This window comes from Hyla sarda, chromosome 1, assembly GCF_029499605.1.
Source record: "Hyla sarda isolate aHylSar1 chromosome 1, aHylSar1.hap1, whole genome shotgun sequence".
Classification (NCBI taxonomy): Eukaryota; Metazoa; Chordata; class Amphibia; order Anura; family Hylidae; genus Hyla; species Hyla sarda.
The window spans coordinates 310733583-310752310 of NC_079189.1; the positions used below are offsets into that span (position 1 = coordinate 310733583).

Here is an 18728-nt window from a genome sequence, read left to right on the forward strand (position 1 = left end):
TCAAACCGAGGTTGACCACAGTTTTAGGTCCGGGAAAAAAGCGCATACGGCGCAAAAATGAGCCGACCGAACGTTTCACTCCGGCCGGCTCATTGAAATTAATTACATACGGGAGCGCATACGAAGGCATACGGGAGCGCAAGGTTTTAGCTCCCCCCTGCCGTATCCGCTCCTGTATGGGGAAAACGTGATGTGAACCCAGCCTAAGGTATGTCCAGTCAGGGTCTGTTTTTGTTTATTTATTTTTTTTATTTATTTTTTAAATATTTTTTTTTTGTGGTATATAACAAAGATCTACTGAGGCTTTTGCTATGTCAGCCAATATTGAATAAAGCTTTATGTAATAGTTAAGTGCCAGGTTGCACTCTTTTTTTTTTTTTTTTTTTTTTTTTTTTAAATAACGTTTTTTTATTTAACATTTTTTTTTGCATACTTCCAGGCACCAGTGAAGTGTCCTGTCAGAAAGCTGAACGTGACAGGCATATCATTCAGCTTTTCATTCTGCCCTGCGCTTTTCATACAGATCAGTACTGAGCAAAGAGAGTGAGAACAAAGTAGATGTATATTCTTACACACTGTTCCTGCCCCTGATAATTGAATCCATTGGCATCTTGCCGAAAAAGGGATGCTGATGTTTACTATTAACTGGAGCAGTGGACCCCATTCACTTTTATGGCCAAACCGGGTCTGCTAGTGACGCCTTTACGGATGTGTGCGCTTTTTCTAAAGAGCAACAGCCCCTGTTTTGAGTCCACGTAGAATAGCAGATACGACCCCTAGTGACTCCATTCAGCCATGGAAGTGAATGGAGCCTGCAGATCCGGTTAACAGTATATGCTGGCATCCCGTTTTCAGTGGGCTGCTGACAGATACAATTAACAAGTGCAGACACCAATGAGGTCCGTCAGTGGCAGTGTTGTTCCTTTTTTTCATTTTACTGTTGGAAAGCTGGGATTTTGGTAGCAGGTAAGCTAGAGCAGTGTTTCCCAACCCAGTCCTCAAGGCACACCAACAGTCTAGGATTTTAATTTTTCCCTGTTCTATTCCAATGGAGTAACTGAAAAAAACCCGGAATGTTGGTGTGCCTTGAGGACTGGGTTGGGAAACACTGAGCTAGAGTATGTGCTGAATCTCCTTGCTCAGCCACCTCCCCGCAGACATAATGAGGTCCATTGGACAGCTCTAGAGCATGTGTAGTAGCTATGGAGTCATTCTGTAGTGCTGCAGATAGCATGTAACTGCTAAGCCCTCATTAAAGGGGTACTCCACTGAAAGAGAAAGTCAAACAGATTTGTAATTTACTTCTATTTAAAAATCTTAATCCTTCCAGTATTTACAGCTGCTGTATATTCCAGAGGAAGTTCTTTTCTTTTGGAATTTCCTTTCTGTCTGACCACAGTGCTTTCTGCTGACACCTCTATCCATTTTAGGAACTGTCCAGAGTAGGAGCAAATCCACGTACAAAACCTCTTCTGTTCCGGACAGTTCCCAAATGGACAGGTGTCAGCAGAGAGCACTATGGTCAGACAGAAAAGAAATTCAAAAAGAAAAGAACTTCCTGTGGAGCATACAGAAGCTGATAAGTACTGAAAGGATTAAGATTTTTTAATAGAAGTAATTTACAAATCTATTTAACTTTCTGGCACCAGTTGATTTAATGTATTTTTTTTCCCCCCAGGGGAGTACCCCTTTAAGTATGAGCTTGCAGGAGGAGAAATACTTGAGGGCTATGTATAACTCAGGGAAAGCTGAGTTCTCCTTAAGTTCAGATGAAGCTACTGGGCAAGTTAGTAGACTGTATAGGTCTGCAACTAGTGCTGTCTGGCAAGAAAGACCAATGAGCCTGATGTGGAATGTCACTACAAGTAAACCAGTAAATGTACTTAAAGTTGTACTCTGCCTCTAGAAAACTTATCACCTTTCCAAAGGATAGGGGATAAGATGTCTGCGGGGATCCCACCGTTGGGGACCCCCGCAATCTTCCCTGTTGTACCCACTGTCACGCCCCCTCCCATAGACTTGCATTGAGGGGACGTGGCCATGACGTCACGAGCCTCCGCCCCACATCGCCAGTCATCCGGCACCGGATGTCTGAGGTGGCACAGCCGAGATCTTGGGACCCCTGCGATCAGACATCTTATCCCCTATCCTTTGGATAGGGCAGTGTTTCCTAACCAGTGTGCTTCCAGATGTTGCAAAACTACAACTCCCAGAATGCCTGGACAGCCAAAGGCTCTAGCAATACAACTTAAATGATACATTCGTAGCAATGTTTTAAACTTTTGAAATTTTATTTTCACTCACAAACTGTTGCCATAAAATATAATTTTCAGCATTTGGTTAATGTCAGATGGACATAACATGGGTGTCTTTTTTTTTTTTTTTTTTTCCACCTGTATTATGGAAACAACACCCAGGCATCCAACAGTTATGGACTGAGATTCATCAAAACATGTGTAGAGGAAGAAGTGAGCTCACTAGCGCTACCTGGATATAGATCAATGATGCGTAGTAATCACAACGTGTCCAGTTGCTGCCTTGTATAAGTGTGGATCCCTAGTTTTCCACACTGGATGTGTAATTACTCAATAAATAAAATAAATATACTGGCGCAACTAATTTTAAGAACAAGAGAATTTTATTGATAAATAATACTAAAAAGTATGACACAAAGGTCCATATAAAGTGCACCGTAGCTTGAATACTCCAGTTACGTGTTGGATAAGAGTTGCAGGCTAAAAGAGAGATGGTAAAAAATAGATATGTGTACGAGAATCAATAGATGATACTGGATAATAGACAAAGTGTTCAGAATTTCATGAACCCACCTAATTAATTTATCAACATCCAACATTTTTTCCAATACACAAACAAACCCCAGGATGTACCACTCACCACCCCTAATGTAATAGCCCTGGAAGAAATCCAGCAGGCTAAAATGGATTTAAAAAAGTTGGAAAGACTTCTCATTTGCGAAATGAGGGGGTTATGGGTAGTAGCCACTTTAGAGAAGTATCTTGAATGGCATAAAATCCCCAAGGGACTTTTAGTACATAAATCACTATCTGGTGATTTGGGGGACCCAGATACCTTAGATGAATGGGACCAAATGTTTCATGCATTTTCAAGACAGGCAGTCTCCTTCATTATCAACAAAAGAAAAATACATTTACTAAACACAAAAAACACTATAGCACAACTTTTTAAGGATCTCCACAAATATAAAGACCTTAACCAACAGTATCAGTATGTAGGATACACCAAAAGGAGGAAGACATTAAACAAAAAAAACTGAAAATTTCAGAGAGATTCGGTGCCAAACCATCCAGCAGAGACAAGCGACATCATACATTGTAGAGATGAGCTGCAAACCATAGATGAAATAGGAGATGAAGTACCAGCAGAAAAATCTACATACTCAGACTTATCTCAATTATCGGTGTATGAGGACACACATCTGGAGTCAATGACAAATATACCCCTATCCCCTCGACTAATAATAACTGGTATTTCGGATCACAATAGAAGTAGGATACATTTAAATCAAGATAAGAGCATGCAATCTCCTATAGCATCCTCGAATAGATTTTTGCCACTAGATGAATTCACAGCAGAAATCCATATATGTGAAAACCCACACCAATGGGAAACTCAGAGAGAAGCATGATTAAAAACACAGAAATCAAATAAGCACACAAAGTACAAGATTGAATAGTAAAACTGAGAACAAAACTAATAGCAATAATAATAATAAAAAAAAACTGTGGATCAGGATTTTTTTCAGAAAAGAGTAAAAAAAAATTGTAAAAGAGGGAAAAGGGGTGGGAAACGCACCCAAAAAAAGAGGGCCAAGAAAGTAAAAAAACATGGAAAAGGAGACCAATGATCAAAAATTCTTCAATTTGAGTAAACATACGTTATCTTCCCAAGAAGAAAGCCTCTTACAAAAAGGCTTCAAATTCGCCCCAGCAACAAACTGAATAAATTTGAAGCCCTCATTGGCATTAAAAAATGTATGAGAAAACTCACTCTAAAAAAATAAAAAATAAAAAACCCTATGACAAAAACAGAACCCCCTATTTCTATTTATAAACATACTAATCTGAAAAAATGCTCACGTTTTTTCCCACAACAGGAGTACTCAGAGCCACTACATGCTTTTGAGCATATGGTGGTAAACAATTTAAGAAAAATAAAAATCCATGACTTAACCATGACAGAACAAAGAGCTATCAAATCATTACAAGCCAATAATGATATTATTCTGAGACCAGCAGACAAAGGTGGCAGCATTGTGATACTTAATTATGAACAGTACCACAATGAATACATGAGGTTGCTAGGGGATACGCATACATATAAGAAAATCAACATAAACCCAACAGAACCCTTCAAAAGGAAATTAAAAGCATTACTGAAAATTGGATTTAACAAAGGCATCATAACCAAAAAGGAGGAGGAATTCCTTATGATAGAAACTCCAAGAATCCCAGTATTTTACCAAATCCCCAAAATTCATAAGGACATGATAAACCCACCAGGCCGACCAATAGTGTCGGGTATAGGAGGATTGACAGTAAATCTGTCCCACTATGTGGATGTTATGTTGCAACAATGTGTATTGGAGTTACCTGCATAAGATTCTACGCACATACTAGAGATCTTGAAAGGAATTAATTGGAAGGGTCACTACATATTGGGAACATCGGATGTGACCTCCCTATACACAATAATACAGCATGATAAAGGACGAGCAGCTGCTGAATTCTTTCTGAGAAAAAAACAAGAAATACCAGAGGAACAAGTTTCATATATTGGGGACTGCATATCATTTATTTTACATCATAACTATTTTAAATATAACAAGGATTTTTATATTTTTATATGGGGCACGGCGATGGGGACCAAATTCACACCAAGTTATTCCAATTTATATGTAGGACACTGGGAGAGCAAGGTCATTTATCCTGGGAGTAAACTTGGTGCGAATTTGGTCCTCTGGAAGCGATTTATAGATGATATTGTTTTCATTTGGGATGGAGGCGAAGACCTCTTAGGTGAACTTTTAAAGGAAATCAATTAACAATTTTTTTTCTAGATTTCTCAGCAGTCCACAGCAGAACAAATATAAATTTTTTAGATTTAAATATTTATATAAATAACGGGGTCATTGAAACAAAAACGTTCCATAAACCTACGGACAGTAATGGCTTCATCCGAAAAACTAGCTGTCATTTGCCAAGTTGGCTAGCAAATATTCCACCCAGCTATTTATAAGAGCACGCCGCAACTGCACAAATATTGAAAAATATGAGGATGAGGCTACTAATCTGAAGATAAAATTCCAAAATAGAGGATATGATAAAGATACACTTAAATAAGTAAGCATGTGGCGACCATAGAAGGAGAAAAATTATTAGTGAATAAGAAGAAAAGCAAAAAGGAAAATGAAAACCACATGGAGATACCAATCATAACCACTATTCAAGTCAGAGCCATCTATTTAAGCGCATAATCCAAAAACATTGGAATATTTTGAAAAATGACAGAACCATAGGGGGGAAAATACCAGATGAACCCAAATTCATCTTCTTACGGGCAAAAAATCTAGGAAACCTAGTAGCACCAACAATAAGGGTTGGAAAAAAAAAATCCCACGAAAAAATCCTTTTAGTTCTTTTAACTGAAAAGTGGTGCTTTTCAGTTTTCACTTTTCAGTTAAAAGAACTAAAAGGATTTTTTCCCTGCCGTAAATGTCTTGCCTGTTGCGGGACAACTAATACAAAACCCATTTTTTTCCATCACAAATCAGAATCACACCAAATCATAAGCTGTCATATTCACTGCAAAAGCAGGGAGGTTATTTATGTAATAAAATGTCCTTGTGAAAAATGGTACAGTTTTCGTACCAAAAGATTGTTATCTCAAAGAATGTCGGAACATATGTATAATATCAAAAGAGGATACGAGGGCCACCCCCTGTCAGTACATTACAGGGAGAAAGATAATTCCAATCCAAAGGGGTCTATTTTTTCAGAATGGAATTAATTGCACCCCATTGGCGTGGTGGCAATTAGATCTCCCGCATGTCTAGGGCAGAGGCAAAAATGATCTTTTGAATTTAACACAGAAACCAGTACTTGTAATAAATGAAAATATATATAAAAAAATCACCATTGGAGGAAAAAAACACCTTTAATTACCAACATAAAAAAAATAAAAAATCCCCACAAGAGTAAAACAGCCAAATTCCAAAAAGTAGGCGTACACTGGCAATAAGTCATGAAAATTCTACGTACCTGATAAATAGCGGGACATCCAAGACACACCCATCCCAGACGAAGGAGGACGAATTAGCCTCCGAAACACGTTGGGAAAGTATCTTGGACCAATTCTAGCTCCGTAGTGACGTCACTCACGGTCATTCACCCGCCAAACGGACTATGTAGAGGAACCGAATACGGTAGAGACGCCACCGGCCGGGGTAGTCTCCCGTACGGCTCTAGGAATTCAGTGATTCTCACTGCCTCAACCTTGCCAGAAACCGAGTCGCAACAAGTATAGAATAACTGGACATCAGACCATAGGTACCTTAACTTCACCATCAGACCATCCGGAACACAGTGAGTTAAGCCCTTGCTACTACTTAGGCTTATCAACTAAAGCCCTGTATACATTGTGTACCATAGGAACTTCATGCTACAAACTATAAGGAGGACACTATCTGTATATACCGGTCATCCTCCTACGGTCTGGATTCAGTGATACATATGCTAAAAATAGGGTGAGATACATATTATTAATTTCGCTAACCCACGCAGTATTCACTAACTACTGCATTTACCTTGTCCCCAATTTTTCGCAATAGAAACAGCTGCAATACCCCACTAACGGGACCACTCAGATACCCACTGAAGATACATAACAGTCATCTCTTCACCTAGGCCAGTCTAATTAGGTGGGTTCATGAAATTCTAAACACTTTGTCTATTATCCAGTATCATCTATTGATTCTCGTACACATATCTATTTTTTACCATCTCTCTTTTAGCTTTCAAATCTTACCCAACACGTAACTGAAGAGTATTCAAGCTACGGTGCACTTTATATGGACCTTTGTGTCATACTTTTTAGTATTATTTATCAATAAAATTAGTTGCGCCAGTATATTTATTTTGTTTAATGTGTAGAGGAAGAGTGGTGAAGTTGCCCATAGCAACCAATCAGATAACTTCCTGCATTTTCAATAAGGCCTATGAGAAATGAAAGAAGCAATCTGGTTGCTATAGGCAACTGCTCCACTCTTTCTCTGCACAGGTTTTGATAAATTCCCATAATGGTGTTCTGACCTTACTTATGAGCTGCAGAAGCTTTGGATGTTGTCTATAATACAGGAGCAATGAAGCACCCATATTGTGCCTGTCTGAGAGTAACCTTAGTTAACATGTAAAATTAGATTTGGGGATTCAAGACTATTCATTAGGGATAGTGTTTGTATAAGGAGAGAGAAATAATATACTCAAGTGATCACCTATTTAGTTTGAATGCAAATTATTAACCATCTCATTCCTGAGGTTTCTGTGTTTTTTTTTTTTTCTTAAAGCACACACTTGTGAAGATAGACATGTGTGGTATGTACAAGTGCCTCACATCTTACAATTATAGAATACATCTTACAGAATACATTTTCGCTGTATAAGTAATCTACTCAAATACTTTTGTCACAAATTTGAATTAGACAAATTTTTACTATATTACTATAATGCCTGGTTAAGGCAGAGTTGTGTGAAGGTAGTTGTGCATATTAATAATAAAAGGAAAATGGCTGTTCACCCGCAGTGTGCGGAGCACACTGTACACTGCACTGCACATGCGCACGGTGACTCGCAGGCCCCTGTGTGGCTGCTTGGATTCGTGGCTTGCCACTGTGAGCAGGCCAGGGGGCAGGGGAGTGGCAACAGCTGGAGGCACACTATATGGGTCGGGTCACCAGAGGATCCACAGCATAAAATACGCTGCTGATCCGTTACGTGTAACCCTACCCATAGTAAGGGTAAACAGCAGTAAAACGAGATCACTTACATAAATCGGTCCAGCAAGCTTCCCCACCTCCTCTCTATGTAGTGCAATGCCTGTCCTTTATATGAATATTCAATTTACCTGACTCTCACATCCTATTGTTGCAGGGCGCAGGCACCGCTCCCTCTTTACACCCGAGGATAGCAGAGCTCTCACGTGGCCGCTGGCCCTCACGTCACCAGGATGTGAGAATCAGGAAAATGTAATATGCACATGAAAGACAGGCATTGCGCGGCATAGAGAGGAGGTGGGGGAGCTTGGCAAGCTTGCTCCCCTGCCTCCATTGTGCACAGAAGACTTTTAGCAATGCCGCTACCATGAGCCATAACTTTTAAACCACTTGACCGATTTATGTGACAACTCGTTTTACTACTGTACAGTGTACCCAGTGTATTGCGTTTAGTGTGGGTGAACAGACTGTCGTTTTCCCTTTAAATTGCGTTTGTATACATGGTATGCTGTGTGCTTTCACAATATGTATATTTTGGTAGCTTAGTGGTTGTTTGTAGAACACATTATATGTTAACACATTTGTAGCTGACATCTTAATATGAATTATATCACTGAATTGGACAGTTAAACAAGGCTCTCTGCAGCCACAACAATCACCGGGCAAATGGCCATTGATCATACGAGTAAAGCAAATATTTAGAAGGTAACCTTTTATTTTCGAGCGACTAAACAAGGCCTCTGTTACAGCTTTTTTGTCAGCAGTTGTGTGAGGAAATGACAACATTGCTTTAGTGACAGGGGGCGCATGCAGCCCCAGATCCTACAGCTGCTAATGTTGTGAAATGGAAAAAGACCAACCAAAAATCAAAAGGGCTCCTAAGAAAAAATGGTTTGAATGCAGTGATAGGAATAATTTTTAGTGAGGAATGCAGATGGACTAAAAAAGGACTAGTATATAAACAGACTTGTATCTACTAGATGATTGCAAAACTGTCCCCCAGGTCCCACCTACTCAAAGGTTGATTTTAATGAATAGCTAATGTGTTTGTTTTTTTGTTTTTGTTTTTTATAAATATGTAAAAGTCTCATGAAGATTGAATTAATAGCTTTTTATTGTATTACAGTTTTCATACTTTTTAATATTAACAATAATAATAAAAAAAATATAGCAAAACAATACCAATACAGATTTTGATGCATATTTAGGGCCTTGTCCACTTTCCTAGGTTATCTAAATCAAAAGTAAACAGAGTTTGTTCTTTAAGGGGTTCTCTGGCGAAAATCTTTTGTTTCTCCATGTGCTCAGAATGCCAGCATAAAAAAAAGTAAAACTTTATTTACCTCTTGCTGTTTCCCCTGTGACTCCAACATCACTGTCCCAGTCTCTGCTGCAATCCCCTTTACTTGCTCTTGGGCCTCACACTGCAGCTCAGCTAATCGCTGTCCGCAGCAATGTCCTGCCTTTGCGGTTATTGGCTGAGCGGCAATATGATGGATTGGGCCTGGGCCCTGGTCTTCTTCCTAGTCTTCATTTTCCTGGCAAGCGATTAAAGGGGTACTCCAGGAAAAAAACCTTTTTTATATATCAACTGGCTCCAGAAAGTTAAACAGATTTGTAAATTACTTCTATTAAAAAATCTTAATCCTTTCAGTACTTATGAGCTTCTGAAGTTAAGGTTGTTCTTTCTGTCTAAGTGTTCTCTGATGACACGTGTCTCGGGAAACGCCCAGTTTAGAAGCAAATCCCCATAGTAAAACTCTTCTAAACTGGGTGTTTCCCGAGACACGTGTCATCAGAGAGCACTTAGACAGAAAAGAACAACCTTAACTTCAGAAGCTCATAAGTACCGAAAGGATTAAGATTTTTTAATAGAAGTAATTTACAAATCTGTTTAACTTTCTGGAGCCAGTTGATAAAAAAAACTTTTTTCCTGGAATACCCCTTTAAAAGCTGGATGAGGATTGCAGTGCAAACCAGGATGGCGACACTGGAGTCACCAGGAGATTGGCAGAAGGTAAGTCTAGGTTTATTTTTTTTATGTCGGCATTTTGGGCATATGGAGAAAAATAAAGATTTTCGTTGGATAAACATTTTAATTATTATTAACTAATTATGATAAAAATTCATCTTTTTACTTTTCAGTTCCTATACAGATGTAGATGTCTCCATGGTAAGGGAAAACAAAGCCTGTGGTATCTTTAATACTGTACTCTAGTCATATCTCCAACGGTCCCTACTTAAAGGGGTAGTCCAGTGGTGAAAAATCTATCCCCTATCCTAAGGATAGGGGATAAGTTTGAGATCGCAGGGGGTCCGACCGCTGGGGCCCCCTGCGATCTCTCTGTACGGGGGCCAGGCTCTCCGGCCATATAGTGGGTGTCGACCCCCGCATGAAGCGGCGGCTGACACGCCCCCTCAATACATCACTATGGCAGAGCCGGAGATTGCCGAAGGCAGCACTCCGGCTCTACCATAGAGTTGTATTGAGGGGGCGTGTCGGCCGCCACTTCGTGCGGGGGTCAACACGCCCCCTTCGCGCGGGCTGTCGGGGCCCCATACAGGAGATCGCGGGGGGCCCCAGCGGTCAGACCCCCCGCGATCTGCAACTTATCCCCTATCCTTAGGATAGGGGATAAGTTGTTCACCACTTGTTCACTACTGGACTACTCCTTTAATGCTAATGTTTATTCCGTAGGAAGTATGACTGCAAAAGCATACATCTCCATGATAACAATAGATGAGCTCTAGAAATTTAACAGTAGGACATTTTTAATTCATTCACTTTTTTTTTAGATACATTAGGTAAATAAACTGTCTGTAATAATGTTTATAGCCTTTAAACAATCTTGGAAATGATACAGCACAGCAGATATTCTTCAATCTAGACTAGGCTGTTGTGCAAGGAATGCTCATGATTTGTCCTGATCTACACCTACACACACTGATCCCTCGGACTTGGTGGCCTAACCACTTGATTATTGAAGCCTGTGAAGCAACTCTTATTACTTTTGTGACGCATCTTCACAATATCACACAATATATTGTTATTAAAGAAGTATTTTCATCTCCATAATCAATTTATAAATTGTAGGGCATATAAAGTTACACACTTCTGTAAATATAGAATATTTTCAACCTTGCCTCTTTTTAATGTTACAGCTGCTTTTCTCTGCCTCTTGTTTATTGCTCGATGTCTGATCAATCTACCCAAAATAGAAAAGAATATAAAATGATACTTTACTATACAACAAAATGTAAAACAGACAAGCACTACATACATGACAAATAAGTGCGCCTATTTTTATTAGCCTAATAAAACTCTCAGCTTTTCAAAACATCACAACTGGCTGAAAAATCTTTTCACACATATATGTTGTCAATTCCACTCCCTCCCTTTCACCCAATTTCATGTACATTTCATTCCCCCATTTATCACCTCTCCCCTTGAGCAATTTTTATCAAATTCCCCATTACATTAGGATTTGCCCCCTCAGCCTATCATGTCACATCAGATCTGCCTTATCTGGGTAATGACCCTTTTCTCTCTCCCTCCTGGGTGGTTGTGATACTGAGCAATGGGAGGAAGTTATAGGCTGTGGTCAGGATGAACTCCTTCTCCCAGCGCTGTGTTATACACAACACCACTGGAAGGGGGCATCATCACAGCTTATACATATGCATTTTAATATTTGTATCTTTACTTAGATAGACTGAATACCAAACCAATTATTTTATTGAGACCTGTGGCATCCCAATCCAGTAGCACTCCTCTACTTGGAAGTGATTGGAAGTCCAATTAAGAGTGAACTGAGCTGAGAACTACCATGTACTCTTCTGTTCCATTTGTGTGGGGACAAGGAACCTCTGTACTTGTGATTGATGGGTTAACCTCTTTAATAATTCTGTGCACATATGAAACTTATTCTAGCCAGCTTAGCTTGATCAAAACTCTGTAAAATAAATGCTATTTTTGTTGCACTTATCAACCAATGGAATCTCAACTTCCATTTCCTTAAAAGGGACCTTTTCATCTCCCTGATGGCCTATATGCTGCCCACAATACCTGGTAGCTGTTGTGCATAGTGTTGTGATGCTTTGTTTTTTTTAAAGCAATTGATCATGCTGGAAAAAGATATCCCCTATCCAAAGGTCAAACCCCCCATGATCTCCTGCAGGGGACCCCGGCTCTCTCATTTGGCTAGGGGATACGTTTTTTCTGTATGATAAATCTCCTTTAAAGGGGTTGTGCGCTGCCCTGCAGTTCGGAGCTCCGCTCACAGCATCCGGAAGTTCATTACTCCGAACGCTGTGTGCGGGCTTCCGTGTTCGCAGCCGCCGGGCGTGACGTCACGCCCGGCCCCTTTGTGACGTCTTGCCCGCCCTCTCGTGACGTCACACCCTCCCCCTCTACCAAAGTCTATGGGAAGGGGGCGTGACAGCAGTCGCGCCCCCTTCCCATAGACTTTCGTTGAGGGGGCGGGCGAGACGTCAGGAAGGGGCCGGGCGTGACGTCACGCCCGGCGGCTGCGAACACGGAAGCCCGCACACAGCGTTCGGAGTAATGAACTTCCGGATGCTGTGAGCGGAGCTCTGAACTGCAGGGCAGCGCACAACCCCTTTAAGTTTTCAGCGTTTTGCTCCCACCCACTTGATTACTTTGTCTGCCAAGTTTTGCATTTAACCCCTTTCTAGGCCTTTAGTATGCTGCAAAAACACCACAAATTTACTGTGATTTTCACAAAACTGGTGCATTTTTACCAAGGATTTTTACATATCGCAGCAAAATGCAGAGATGTCTCTTAGTATTACTCATTATATGATTTTTTTTAACCCCTTAAGGACCAAGCCCATTTTAACCATAAGGACCAGGCCAATTTTATTTTTGCATTTTTTCCTCCTCACCTTCTAAAATCCATAACACTTTTATATTTCTATCGACGGACCCATATAAGGGCTTGTTTTCTGCGTGACCAATTGTACTTTGTAATGAAACCTCTCATTTTACCATAAAATGTACGCCAAACTCCCATTTTTTAGGGAGGAAATTTAAATAAAAACCACAATTTTGCACATTTTGGAGGTTTTCATTTTCACACTGTACACTTTACGATAAAAATTACATATGTTCTTTATTCTGTGGGTCAATACGATTAAAATGATACCCATAGCTAGATACTTTTATATTTTTGTACCACTTAAAATCTAAAACTTTTTGTACAAGATCAGTAATCTAAAATTGCCCTATATTGACCACCTATAACTTTTTCATTTTTCCGTATATAGGGAGGTATGAGGGCTCATTTTTGCACTGTCATCTGTACTTTTTATCAATACCACATTTGCATATATAACAATTTTAGATAATGTTTTATAATTTTTTTTTTTCGATTTAAAATGTGACGCCTTTCACCGTACGGGATCATTAACATTATATTTTGATAGTTCTGACATTTATGCATGCGGCGATACCAAATATGTTTATTTAAAAAAATTACGCTTTTTGGGGGTAAAATGGGAAAAACTGACAATTTTCATTTTTATTGGGGGAGGGAATTTTTCACTTTTTTTTTTTTTTTACTTTTTACTTTTTTCAACTTTTTTTTACACTTTTTAAATTCCGAATAGGGGACTATTTCTAGTAATCATTTGATTGCTAATACAGTTCAGTGCTATGTATAGGACATAGCACTGATCAGTGTTATCGGTGATCTCCTGCTCTGGCCTGCTCGATCTCAGACCAGAGCAGTAAACGCCGGGAAGCAGGTGAGGGGACTTCCGTCCGCCAATACAGATGATCGGATCCCCGTGGCAGTACCGCGGACGATCCGATTAACTACTCTAACATGCGCATTGCTGCAGATGCCGTGATCTGTACTGATCACAGCATCTGAGGGGTCAATGGCGGACATCCGCGCGATCCCGGATGTCTGCCATTACCGGCCGGTCCCCGGCTGCTGCTAGCAGCCGGAACCTGCCATGTATGTTGCTCCGATGCTCGTGGTCATACACAGGATGTAAATGTGCGTCCTGGTGCGCGAAGTACCGCCAAACCAGGACGTACACTTACATCTGTGGTCGTTAAGGGGTTAAACTCCCTCTGTCAGAGTTAAGACTTACATTTAGTTGCCATAGAGCTTATTATTTTCAGCATTTTATTTTTATGTTCTATGTTTTTGTAGGACATGATAAAAGCATTTTACTGCTATGGTTTCTTTACAAATACTTTTACCTATATGTTTAACACATTCTAGACATTTGACCTACATATACGGTACATTATGTGCAAAATGTACTTAAGATTTCCATTTGTGTACATATGTAATAAAATTGATCCTGGCTGTTTAGCCCCTTAAATTAGTTGAAAGAGGGTGCCAATAGTTGCTTTGGCAGTGCCTTTACACTATTTGATCAATTTTACAAAACACTGCAATCACCTAACACAAAAACAAATAAAAAATAAAAAAAAACACAAAACCATGTGTTCCCTAATGAGAATTGCCTAATTTTGTAAAAGGCTTAAAAAGTGCACTTAGGCTAAGTTTCCACTTTTTTTTCTGGCAGTTTTTAGAATATTGCCACTGCAGTTTTTGAGCCACAGTCAGAAGTGGATCCATAAGGGAGGAGAAGTGTAAGTCCTTCCTTTATATGTCCTATTCCTTTTGAATGCATTTCTGGCTTTGGCTCAAAAACTGCAATGGCAGATATTCAAAAACTGCCAGACAAAAAACCAAGTGGAAACTTAGCCTTAGAGTCCCTGTCGTCAGAAAAAACTTTTGACATGTATGCTGAACCATGTCAGAATCAAAAACTTTCATTGGTTGTAGTCTGAGTGTTCAGACCTCCACCAATCTCTATAACAGGTCGAAAGAAGCATGCGGTTATGTGCTCCACTCCCTGGTTCGCTACCTGTTCTCTCTCACTGCAGTAGGCAGGCTCCTTGGACTTAAAATGTGAAAAAAGTTTAAAGGACTGAAATTTTACCGAACATGTTTAATTATGTTGCAACCTTGTGTTAAATTTTAATAAAATGTGTGTTTTCACTCATCATTCTGCACTCAGTACCCTTTAGGCTAAGTTTCCACTTGGTTTCTTTCCTGGCAGTTTTTGGAGAACTACCACTGCAGTTTTTGAGCCAAAGCCAGAAATGTATTCAAAATGAAGAGGACATATAAAGGAAGGACTTACACTTCTCCTCCCTTATGGATCCACTTCTACTTTGGCTCAAAAACTGCAGTGGCAGTTTACCAAAAACTGCCAGAAAAAAAAACTGTGGAAACTTAGCCTTAATGAGAATGTGAAGACAGAATTTTAGAAATTGTTAGCAAATTTATTAAAAAGAAAAAAACTAAAATATTGCATGGATATAAGAATTCAGACTCTTTACACAGTAGTTAGTTGAAGTGCCTATGGCAGAAAAGACCGCTTTCAGTCTTCTTGAGGATTATGCCACAAGGTTTGCACCTGGATTCTGGCATTTTCTGCTATTCTTTGCAGATCCTCTCAAGTTCTATCAGGTTAGATGGGAACCGTCAGTGAACAGACTTTTTAGGTCTCTCCAGAGATGTTTCATTGAGTTCAGTGAGGGTTCTGTCTGGACCACTCAGGGACATTAACCCCTTCCCGTTATAGGACGTATGCAAACGTCCCAGCACCTGACGCGTTCGCGTGCTGGGACGTATGCATACATCATAGCGATCTCCTGCACTGCCACGGGCAGAGCAGGAGTTCGGCGGCGGGACCCGGCTGTCGATCACAGCCGGGGTCCCGCCACAGCTGCCAGGACCGTGATTGCGCCGGTCCCGGCAGCATTAACCCCATAGATGCCGTGATCAGTCCTGATCACGGCATCTATGGTGTTGACAGGGGGAGTGTGCTCGCGAGTCGTCGTTGGTTTCTGTCTTCCTGCTATGGAAGCCTGTGAGATCCAACCAGAGGCTGGTGTGTGTGCAGCTCATCATCAGGTTATACTGAGCTGCAGTACAAATGTATTGTAGCATAGTATAACCTGTAAAAAGTGAAAAATAAAATAATAAAAGGTTCTTCAATACATGTATGAAGTGTAAAAAACAATAATAAAAATAAAAAACTAAACAAAAAAAATACCACTCTCCCGATAAAACCCTGTTTTATCAAAAAAGATCAAAAACACAAATCATATACATAATAGGTATTGCCACATCCATAACCTCATGTACTAAAAAACTATAATGTAAATTATCCTGCACGGTGAACACCGTAGAAAAAAAAACCGCTAAATTCGCCAATTTTGGTACAAATAGCGGAATAAAAAAGATCAAAAGGTAGCAGGTATGATACCAATAAAAAACATAGCTTATCCCGCAAAAAATAAGCCCTCATTCATTGGCGTTGGACAAAAAATAAAAAAGTTATGGCTGTTGGAAAATGAATGCCAGGAAAATTATTTTGCTCAGAAAAGGAAAAAGAACATAGAAAGTGATATAAGATGGTTATCGCCATAATCGTACTGACCCACAGAATAAACATAACATCACTTTTACCGCACAGTGTACACCATAAATTTTTTTTTTAAAACGCCAGAAATTTTCACGTTTTTCACTATATTTTGTAGTTTTCCACAAAAAATTTTATAGATGTCAACAAAAATGCACCAGTTATATAAAGTACAATATGTGACGAAAAAACTATCTCAGAATCGCTCCGCTCAGAAAAAGCATTCTAAAGTTATTACCATTTGAAGAGGCACATGTCCAATTTTTTTTTTTTTTAAAAGAGCCTGGTCATTCTGTAAAAAATGGGTCCGTCCTTAAGGGGTTAAGAGTCTGTGTTCTTGGGAACTTTCAGTGTAGCAGACTTTTTTGTATCTGTGCCTCCACACTGTCCTTTCTCTGAGCTCTTTTTCCACATAATGGTTTAGGTTTGTTGTGAGACCTTACACAGACAGAAGTGTATGTTGCCAAATCCTGTATAGTCCACCTGTGGTACATTCAGTTGATCAGAAAGATTATCAAGAGACATGAGAGCCCCCCAGAGCTAAATTTCAAGCGTCATAGCAGAGGGTCTATATGCTAAAATAGGTACTGTCATTTCCAATATTGCACAGATCAATAGTACAAGCAAATCTAAGAAACTTTGCAATATATCTTACTAGCTGAGTACCTGGCATTGTCCGGTTTTCCTACCTAAACCTTGTGGAAGTGGAACACAGTCCTTTTTTAATTTTTTTTTTTTTTCAATTGGCTTATAGCATTATGTTTAGTTGGAGGTATTTTCACTCATTAAACCAATCAATAATTAAATCAATTTCAGGAAATAGCTTGCATCTGCTACTTCTCTTTATGTCTGCAATTTGGCTGCTTTACCAGACAGATAAACTCTTTGGGAGACTGGGTTGGAGAAGTACTGTGGGTCCTGCCACCCAGCTTTCCCAGTCTTCTGAAGAGAATATTTGTCTGGTAAAGAGGCCATATTGGAGCTCTTCAGGAGATGGTGAAAGCTGGGTATCATGCATACTGTGAGCCACCTAGCTTTCCTAGCACTGATAGGCTGCTTGTCCTCTCTGCACTCCTCACTGCAGCAGCACTTTAATGCTCTCTCCTTGTCCCAAATTGATGTTTTCTCTCCCCCTCACTCTTCTCTCAGCCCACAAAACATCTTCTCTACCTGCCCCCACAAATTTTCTTGAAACCTACCTGCTGGACAGTTAAGGAATACTCAACACTGATGTTGGTCAGTGGCAGGATAGGATATTTAAATTTCTAGGGTAATCTCGCTAATACAGAGTTGCACGTGTGTATCGAAAGCCGCATAGTCTTGCTTGAGGCTCTGCTATTTCACACTCAGGCTGCAGAGATATTTGGACATCCCTAAACTCTACTAATATTTTTATTTGAAATATAATAAACGTGTACCTAGTTTAATCAAAGTTTTTCCAGCTGTTCAAAAGTTATGCTAAAACATACATATACATGCACATAAACAAACACTTGTGCAGTGTGTGGCAGACACCTTTGACATTTCACGGTAAAGGAAAAGATGACGCTTTGATAACCAGGCACTGCTGTATTCAATAAAGGCTCCAAGGCACAGATATTGTTCTAATCCAGGACCTGTTTATTGGAACGATTATATAACAATAAAGACAATTACGCTTTTCTGGGGCTTTATCCCCTTCCTCAGATTGTCATGATGATAGGTTTGTATCCTAGATATTCAACTCCACCTACCAGCTCTGAAAAAACCCCAGAAAATTATAGATGAACTTGCAGAGCAGAAGCTGCTAAAAATGCCAAATACGAGTTATATAATGGCCACAAATAGTGCTGCTCCTCATGTACACACACACACAGAGCAGCTTATCCTGAAAAGTCAATAAAAAAACCTATGGGTTGAAAATGCTTACTACACTTCTAGGGTTGGGGGTGTTTATTATGTGTTGACACCATTAAACACTATGGTAGAAACAAATAAAGTAACCTCATTTAGCAGTGGGGCTGCACACCTGTAGAACATTCATAGCACAAATCTAAGGCTAGGAACACATATTGCAGATATGCTGCAGATTTTCTGTAGTAGAAAATTAACCAAAGGCAGATGTGGAAATATAAAGGTAGTTGTTCTACTTCCCCCTCCCATCTGGAACCACTTCTGGCACATTTTCTGCAGCATATCTGCAACATGTGCTCCTAACTAGAGATGAGCGAAGTTACAGTGATTC

At 39.8% G+C, this 18728-nt stretch overlaps 1 protein-coding gene across 5 annotated transcripts in view; it reads left to right on the forward strand.

Moving 5' to 3' along the window:
- Positions 1 to 18728, forward strand: part of PCGF3 (polycomb group ring finger 3) — a 193668-nt gene that overhangs the window by 130294 nt on the left and 44646 nt on the right. The window contains exon 1 of one of the 5 annotated variants that reach the window (XM_056518266.1): positions 7609 to 7631. The exons of the other annotated variants lie outside the window; for them this stretch is intronic. The gene's annotated coding sequence lies outside the window, so the exon portion shown is untranslated. Of the gene's footprint in view, positions 1 to 7608; positions 7632 to 18728 lie in introns of those variants that run through there. 5 annotated transcript variants of the gene reach the window in all.